The sequence below is a fragment of the Papaver somniferum genome, chromosome 3 (genome assembly GCF_003573695.1).
Source record: "Papaver somniferum cultivar HN1 chromosome 3, ASM357369v1, whole genome shotgun sequence".
Taxonomy (NCBI): Eukaryota; Viridiplantae; Streptophyta; class Magnoliopsida; order Ranunculales; family Papaveraceae; genus Papaver; species Papaver somniferum.
In genome coordinates this window covers 228,289,956-228,299,125 of record NC_039360.1, presented here as the reverse complement: position 1 = coordinate 228,299,125, position 9,170 = coordinate 228,289,956, and the positions used below count along the sequence as shown (strand labels likewise).

Sequence of the window (9,170 nt, the reverse complement as noted above, 5' to 3'; positions counted from 1 at the left end):
TCACGCGCTGAAATGATGCATAAACACTCCAAACATGATCGTACACGTTGTAGGATTGATTCAACACGTCTCAGACACATATAATCTCTCCAAAACAACAAGAAATCTCGTGAATACCTCTTGCATGAACGTGTTACTCTGTTTTCTTCTCGCGGAATATCCTGCCAAACTGGATCGAACCAAAGGCCTTTACCAAGCCCAATCACGTCATTCCGAAGAGTTTCAGCCGTTTAGTCTCTTTGATTCCCATCCAAAATGCGAAAACAGGAAACTCATCCTATACAAACCATTTTCCCGCCAACTCCATTATTCAAATGAAGAAGATGGGTGTTGTGGACAAAAATGGGCTACATATAGTTGTGGGTGACACTTAGCAAAAATGGGGGTCCGTATAGAAAATGTCCTCCGGGGTGCTCCGAGCAACTTTTCGAGCCGAATTTTCCAACACTATTTATTTCCAAAAAAATACCTTACTATAAAATTTACTTTACTTATTTCCGATAAGGGTAGTCTGGTCATTTTCACAGTATTCATAATATTTATTGCACTTATTTCCAGTAAGCGTAGTATGGTCATTTTCATTGTCTGTAATATTCATTTTACTTATTTCAGATAAGGATAGTCTGGTCATTTTGATAGTCTCCATAATATTTATTGCACTTATTCCCAGTAAGCGTAAAATAGTGATTTTCGCAGTCTGTAATATTTTCTTTACTTATTTTTGATAAGGTAGTATGGTCATTTTCACAGTCTTCATAATATTTATTTCACTAATTTCCAGTAAGGAGTATGGCCATTTTCACGTCTGTGTGATATTTATTGCACTTATTTCCAATAAAGGTAGTTTGGTCATTTTGACAGTCTCCATAACATTTATTACACTTATTTCCCCTAAGGGTAAAATGGTAATTTTCATAAACTGTAATATTCACTTTACTCATATCCGATAAGGGTGGTCTAGTGGTCTGGTCATTTTCACAGTCTCCATAATATTTATTGCACTTATTTCCAGTAAGGGTAGTATGGTCATTTTTACTGTCTGTAATATTCACTTTACTTATTTCCGATAAGGATAGTCTGATCATTTTGACAGTCTACATAATATTTATTGCACTTATTTCCAGTAAAGGTAAAATAGTTATTTTCATCGTCTGTAATATTTACCTTACTTATTTTTGATAAGGGTGGTCTGATCATTTTCACAGTTTCCATAATATTTATTTCACTAATTTCCAGTAAGGGTAGTATCATCATTTTCACCGTTTGTGTGATATTTATTGCACTTATTTCCAATAAGGGTTGTTTGGTCATTTTGACAGTCTCCATAATATTTATTACACTTACTCCCAGTAAGGGTAAAATAGTCATTTTCACAGTCTATAATATTTACTTTACTTATTTTTGATAGGGGTATTCTGGTCATTTTCACAGTCTCCATAATATTTATTTCACTAGTTTCCGGTACGGGTAATATAATCATTTTCACCGTTTGTTTGATATTCATTGCACTTATTTCCAATAAGGGTAGTTTGGTTATATAAAATATTTATTGCACTTACTTCCAGTGATGTTAGAATCTGATATATTTCGTCTTCAGTTCATCCGAACGAGAAACTCAGGTCTAACTCTAGCAATCTTTAAATCTGTGATGTTCGAATCTGATATATTTCGTCTTCAGTCCATCCGAACGAGAAACTCAGGTCTAACTCTAGCAATCTTTGAACCTGTGATGTTCGAATCTAATATATTTCGTCTTCAGTTCATCCGAATGAGAAACTCAGGTCTAACTCTAGTAATATTTGAACTTTTAATATTTGAATCTGATAGATTTCGTCTTTAGTTCATCCGAACAAGAAACTCAGCTCTAACTCTAGTAATCTTTGAACCTGTAATGTTCGAATTTGATATATTTCTTCTTCAGTTCATCCGAACGAGAAACTCAGGTCTAACTCTAGTAATTTTTGAACTCGGGATGTTCAATTCTGATATATTTCATCTTCAGTTCATCCGAATCAAAAACTCATACTCTAGTAATCTTTGAACCCGGGATGTTTAATTCTGATATATTTCATCTTCAATTCATCCAAATCAGAAACTCAGGATCTAACTCTAGTAATTTTTGAACTCGGGATGTTAAATTCTGATATATTTCATCTTCAGTTCATCCGAATCAGAAACTCATACTCTAGTAATCTTTGATCCCGGGATGTTCAATTCTGATATATTTCATCCTCAATTCATCTGAATCAGAAACTCAGAATCTAACTCTAGTAATCTTTGAACTCGGGATGTTCAATTCTGATATATTTCATCTTCAGTTCATCCGAATCAGAAACTCAAGTCTTACTCTAGTAATCTTTGAACCCGGGATGTTCAATTCTGATATATTTCATCTTCTGTTAATCTGAATCAGAAACTCAGGTTTAACTCTAGTAATCTTCTAAATGAGAAACTCAAGTCCATTTGTATTTATATCTGAATCTGAAATGGTAAAATATGATATTCTACATCTTCTATTCATCGAAATGAGAAACTCAATTCCATATGTAGTGATATCTGAACCTGTCAGCTGAAGCAAGATCGATGTTATTAAGTGGTTATTATTCTTGTTCAAATGGTATGATCGAAAATATCCACATTAGATTTTTGTCTAGAATTTTGAACATTCAAAGCAAAAGTTTTTAACCCTACAAAATCGATAGTCGATTATCATTAACCTCGGATATGTCAACTTATATAACGAAAGTGGTATTTTTTGGTTTGACGGTTTGTGACTTTCTTAAAAAACACAAAAGACATGCTCCCCTCAATCCGTATGAAAACATCAAACCAAATGTCAATCGTCCATGTGTTTTGGATGGACAAAACTCAACCGTTAAACTTTCTTTTTACTCGTAGAAGAACATCAAACCAAATGTCAATCGTCCATTTTTTTGATGGACAAAACTCACATGTTAAACGTTTCCTTTTATTTTCTTTGTCTTCGCTATCTTCTTCTCTCTCTCCCTTATCACTTGCTCATCCTCTCGTCTCTATCAAATCCTCTAACGAAGAAAAAAAACCCTCTCGTCTTTCTCAAATCTTCAAATTAAAAACCCTAATCTTTCTCAAATCCTAACGTCTCTCCAATGAAGAAAAATCAAACCCTAACTTCATCTCTAACCTAATTTCTCTGTTATTCACGGACCTAATTTCTCTGCACCCTAACTCCGTTTTGAGAAAAAATGCAAGTTATTTCTTACAATTTATTTTTCATGCGTGCCATTCACACGCTTGGTCACACTTTGGGACGTAACACCTGTATTGTGCGTGTGCCATTCACTTGACAGATTTCCGCACCCACGGCAAAAAGAACTAGAGGAGGTTTCCTCCCCCACCTTATCCTTAGGTTTTTCTCTCCTCTCTCTCGACCATTCACTCATTTTTCTTCTTCTCTATTTTCTCTTTTTTTTTTTCTCTCTGGCGATTCTGAGGCGATTCTGAGAAGTGAAAATCATTATAGGAAAATAGAGAATGGACCTGTATAGATGTTGAGAGGTGATGCTGTAATTTTTGATTTACGAAGGAGGACGTGTAGGAGTTTTAGGTTTTCGGTGAGAGATGATGTATCAGGGAGAGAGATAGGGTTAAGGTCTGTTTTTGATGTGAAGAAATCATGAAAGGATGATGGATCTGTTGAGGATCCCGATGATTTATGGTGCTGCTGTTAAATCAAGTGTTGATTCAACTCAGCAAAAATGGTAAGTTGATTTAGGGTTTCTCAAGTTAACTCTGAGTTGTGTGTAATTGATGTATAAATTGAATAATCTGTGAGGGGTTTGTTCTTGATTGAAGTATGGATGGGTGTTTAGGGTTCATTTTTGGATTTCACAGGGAATTAGGGTTTACTCTTAGTTGAGTAATCAAGATTCTTTTTTGTAAGAAATTAGTCTTTTGTTTATTGATATGGCTGTGTGTGTTTGCATTGGTTATTTATCAACTTTGTTCTTGTTGTTGTTGCAGATGAAGAGGGAAGATAATGAGAAACTAATGTTCCTGCCAAGGGTATGATGGTGCCGTGGAGGAGGAACAGGAGAATGAGAATTTCAGCAGTGTAATTAAGGCGAAGAGATGAGAGGAAAGGGGGAAATTTATGAGAATAAGGGTTTAGGATAAAAAACAGAAGGTGGAATCATTGATTTAGAAGATTCAAATACAGGGTGGAAGGAGGAGAGGATAAATAAGAATTGTGCTAGTGGAAGTACAAGTATAAGCAGAAGTAGAAGAAGACCACCTCCACATTCTTCTTCTTGTTCTGCAGAATGGGTTTCTATGGATGAGCGAAGAAAGATTTCTGTGGAGATATCAAAGAAGAACAAAGTGAGCACTTTTTACATTTATATTTTGATTTACAATTTATTGCCTTGTTTTGCTGTGATTTTGTTTTTTTGAGATTAATTATTTGTTGTCAATAAACAGAGAAAAGAAGAGGACTTCTTAAATTGAAATACAAAGGGGCGGTAATGTGAGTTTTCCATTTCCTGCCCACGTAATAGGTATACATTTTAAATCCATTGCCTGTACAAGAAGTTGAAATCTCGCATTTCATACCTCGGTGATTGTTGACAAGATTAGTCAAAAGCAGAGAAGCGAGAAGAATTGGATTTTGGGGGTTCTCAAGCGTAACATCTCCGGGGTAAGCTCGATTTGTACTCGATTTATATATATCTTTAGCAGAGTAATTGTATTTACTAATCCCTTACTTTTTCTTTTAAAAGTAGGATTAACCAACTCCATACTACTCATTCTTGGGGTTACAGCGATAATATTAGTCAGGTGTACGGCGTGTTTTAATGGAGATGGTGGTGGTGGTGATTCGTTATATAAGTATGGACTTGGTGATGGGATTACCCACTCTACTAGAAATAATTATCTTCTTTTTTTTCCGCAAAAATTAAATTGATAGAGTTAATATGATAAGTATATTATTGATTTCAAATGTTACTATGTGCAACTGCAAATTTATGAGAAGTATGCATTCATGTAAAAAAAACACAGGGAGATGCCATGGCCTATCAAAAAATCTCATATCTGTGCTATATTTTAACTCCTATATACAGAAAGGCTCTGATAAGTTGTTCATTGTAACATGGATGACCTTACAGGACAGTTGAAGTTCCTAGCTCCTGCAACGTGATTATTGAAGGCATCTATGATTTGAGTGAAAAATTGCGTCCTCTTTTAGACCTCCGGGTATCTGTGACAGGTGGTATTCACTTGTAGTTGTCATTGCTGAAGTCTTATTACGTTAATTTCATTGATTAGAGTTGACACTTATCGTCGTACTTGTTTTTGTAATATGTATTGCACTTTCATGTCATTAATGTTACTATTTGGTGTTGTATTTTTTGGTTGTTGCCGGGGAGCCTTCTAAATGACAATTAGACTGTTAAGTGCTGAAACCTTGGGGTTGCAAAACATCCAAGTTTGTATTAAAATAGTGCAGGCATTAATGTTAGCATCTTTCCTTCAGCTCACATCAAGCTTGGGTTTTATCATGTTTCGGTATCTCCAATGTAGACGAAGTTAACTCACTTGTCAAACATTTCGAATATGAGATACTAAGAAGTTCTTTATTTCCCACTTTTGAATGTAAGGGTAAGACTTGGACTTTAAACCTTGATTTTTGAAGCTCTATCAGTATTCTATATCTATATTACTTGCTTTTTCATATTTTATTAGCTACCGCTTCCTAGTAAACAGGCTTGAGAAACTGATTCGATCGAAGAGTTCCTTTACTGTGTTGCAGCTGTGGAGATAAATCCCAATGGAAGTATCAATAAGAAGGATCTTTGAGCATTTCTAAAATGGGACGCTGTCCATCTCGATTTTCCATCCTGGAAGAATCTGAAGCTGCCACTCCAACTGACGAGTTGGAGCCTATATGATCCAACTATAGTAAGGTATAAAATTTATGCAACTGTACACTTTTTCGTTGTTGTGTAACTTTTAATTTTGTCCATTGTCCAATGTTTATTAGGCACTGGTTCGTTGAGAGTTGGAGCTTAACTCCTGAAAAGTGCAATGTCTATCAGGTACCGGTTTGTTGTGAACCACCTATTAGTTGTTTTTGTTGTTGTAATGTTGGTACTGTTTTCATCTTCATTAAGTATTTTTTCTAGTCTTGATGTCAATATCTTTTGGTTTATTCCAGAAACGCGAGACAGATATATCTATGGATATGGAGTTGCATCAAAATGTGAGCTTGTCAAAGATAACCACTTGGTAAGTAATATGTTTCAATTGTTCCTATTATTGTTTGTATTGAAATGCATTAACTTATAAGCTGGTTGAACTAGACGCTTTTTGGTATAGTAATTTTTTAGAGCACATAATCCACATAAAGAAACATCTGTTTCAGCGTTTCTCCTTTAAAGCATAAGTCTTGGTTGTATGTTAACATTTCAACTATGAATTTTTCTTCTTGAGGTGAAAAATTAAATATTTCAACATTAAATATTTAATATTGAAATCACTTTTGAAAGTCTTTTTTTAGTTTTTCAGTTCCTTAGAAAAATTAGTATTTTTTTTGTTAAATGATTTAGTCTTAATCTCTGTAATTCATGTTACTAGTAGAAAAAAACATTACATATATGTACAAGTTCGCATTCATGTACATTGGTTCTTGAGTTGAAGCTTTTTCTTTCAAGTCTTATTTTGAGTCAAGACTGTAAGATTGTTTGTTTTTTTTATGCAGAAGTTAACTTGTTGTTATAGATTTTAACTCTGTAGTTCGATATTTTTCCTGTTATTTCATTATATAAAACCGATTTTCTTCGTGTTATTTGAACTCGGCCAACCTTTTCTTGCAAAAGTTCTGTTGTATTGATCAAATAGGTCACTCTTGCAACGGCAGTGATGTTCTGAGTGTTTTTAATAGGGTATGTAAGAGGAGTAGAGCTTAACCAAGGTAGTTAATATCGTGTATCGTATCGGTCGGGTCCTATATACACCTATACAAATGATAATATCTATTTTTATAGGCGATGCATCATTATGATTTTTTTTTAATATTTATTATTTATCAGACAAAAAAATATTGATATAACCATAATAGAAAATAAATAATTGTAGTAAACATACTTCAACCTTACAAAATAAGAGGTCGTTGATTAGAGACTTATACTATCAACAACAAAACCAGGCATTGAATGTCTGTTATCCCTTCAACATTACATTTACAGTAATTACATCCACCATAATCATATATGAAGTTAGCAAAATTAATGGAGTTACTTTATTGAACCAAAAGTTCAAGAAATCATAATCAAAGGACAAAATACATTAGTGATATATCAGTGTACAAGTGAAACCTATATTATCAGTGTACAAGTGAAACTGATATATCGGTCCGTACAGGACGATACACGCGTTTTTATCGTTTCTCCTTCGTATCGCCGATATTTTCAGTATCGTAAAGATTTTTTCCGATATCCTATAAAAACCTTTAATATCGGCCTGTACAACCGATATTGACTACCTTGAGCTTAACATGAATCTGTAGTTAGCCATCATTCTTGCTTCTGATCTATAGTTTTCTTTTACTGAAGTAACATCATTTATTTTTTGAGGTATTGTATCTGTCAGTCACGAAACATGCTTGAGGGCTAGATACATTGTTCATTGGAGACACTAAATATGTTCTTTTGTTTTTCATAGTGATGCTTGGTGTACGTAGTTTAGTAATGGTAGTCCAGTTGATGGCTAATGGCTCTAGTGAATGATGCTACTGCCGTCTTGTCTAACCTGCCGTATGGTAGAATAGTCACCTTTCGTTCAAAGAAAATAGATGGATAAAGTTAATATGATAGTAGTATCCTATATTGTTGCTTTCAGATATTATGATTGTGAAAGATTGTGAGACCTGAGAAGTATGTATTCTGCCTGTTGCAGATATCTTACATGCACCTTCAAGTATGCCATTTTGACCAAGATGGATGTGCTGATCTTGAGTAAGCTGTATAGGAGGCCGGATCCTCCTGTTGATAAGGTAAACATTTCATGGATTGCATAGTTGGTTGCTTAAAATTATTGAATTACCGTTTCAGAAAGACCTTGATAAACTTGTATCGATTTCTGCTGGGTTAGCTAGACATTGTTCGATATTTATTACTCTTACTTGTGTAAGTTATCCCAAAAACTAATTACACAGATTTTCGTTTGCAGGAAGTAGTGGATATTCTTATTTTTATGAACCTCTTTGAAGGAAGAAATCATAACAAGTAAGTCTATGGATTACTCACTTTGACTACAATGCATTCTACTGGGCAGTTCTATATTTTCTGTAGTTTCTTGTATAATTCATTGAATATATGAGGATTAGTTGGTCATCCCTTGTTGTGTGAACATAAACAATGAGACTTATCTTCTACATTGTACCATGATATTTAAAAGTGGTGAACTGACACCAACTTAAGTAAATGTTTGTATAATGAAAGAGAATAACAAACGGAAAATAATAATAAGAAAAACAAGCATCAGTTCACACGTAGAGTGTTACTCATGGTATTTTTTGGACAGTGAACACATCTTTTGTGTTACTTTTCTGCATCGGGGCTTGGGATTTTGTGCTTGAGAGTCCGGGGGACCTATTAACTCTTGATAAGGTTATCTAGGGACTGCTATTTACAACTATAGTAGTTTAGCATTGTCATATGGGTTTTTTAATTAGCGTTTGTATATTCTTCTCTTCCAATCAAAAAAATAGATATCTACTTGTTGGATTTGTAATCCAAACAAGGCTTACCTTAAACCTAATATTTAGGAGTTATTGTTGAACGAGTATGGTCTCGTAAAGACGTGTGAAAATCAAACCAGGTAGTGTGTCCTGGTATTATGGAAGTCCTAGTATTGTGGAAGTGCGTTTTGCACGTATCAATGTTAATGGTTTAGTTGGATTTGCAATTTGTAGCCTATAAAAGGCACCATCTAATGTTGATGAAGTATGTAGAAAGTTTTTAATCAATGTAATTCTTTTGTTAGTTTTATGTTTGATCTCTTTCACTCCTCTGTTGATCCACGAATTCCAACACTATTATCTGTAGCCATTTTTTGTTTGTCTCAATAGTTTTGAGGATAATAAGAGATTCTTGGTCACTCAATTTAAATGAGGATTTTTGAAACAGATAAAG

General features: G+C 34.2%; 1 long non-coding RNA gene across 7 annotated transcripts; it reads left to right on the top strand.

The window, feature by feature from the left end:
• The first annotated feature begins 3,412 nt into the window (after positions 1 to 3,412).
• Positions 3,413 to 8,538, top strand: LOC113358858. 7 transcript variants are annotated; one of them, XR_003364790.1, is made up of 12 exons: positions 3,413 to 3,740; positions 4,003 to 4,359; positions 4,459 to 4,535; positions 4,625 to 4,675; positions 4,758 to 4,866; positions 5,145 to 5,245; positions 5,513 to 5,631; positions 5,789 to 5,942; positions 6,020 to 6,074; positions 6,194 to 6,264; positions 7,933 to 8,029; positions 8,206 to 8,538. It is a non-coding gene; the product is annotated as an uncharacterized LOC113358858 (long non-coding RNA). The 7 variants fall into 7 exon arrangements; XR_003364787.1 differs by having other exon boundaries at positions 5,513 to 5,637; XR_003364788.1 differs by having other exon boundaries at positions 5,145 to 5,631.
• The last annotated feature ends 632 nt before the right edge of the window (positions 8,539 to 9,170 follow it).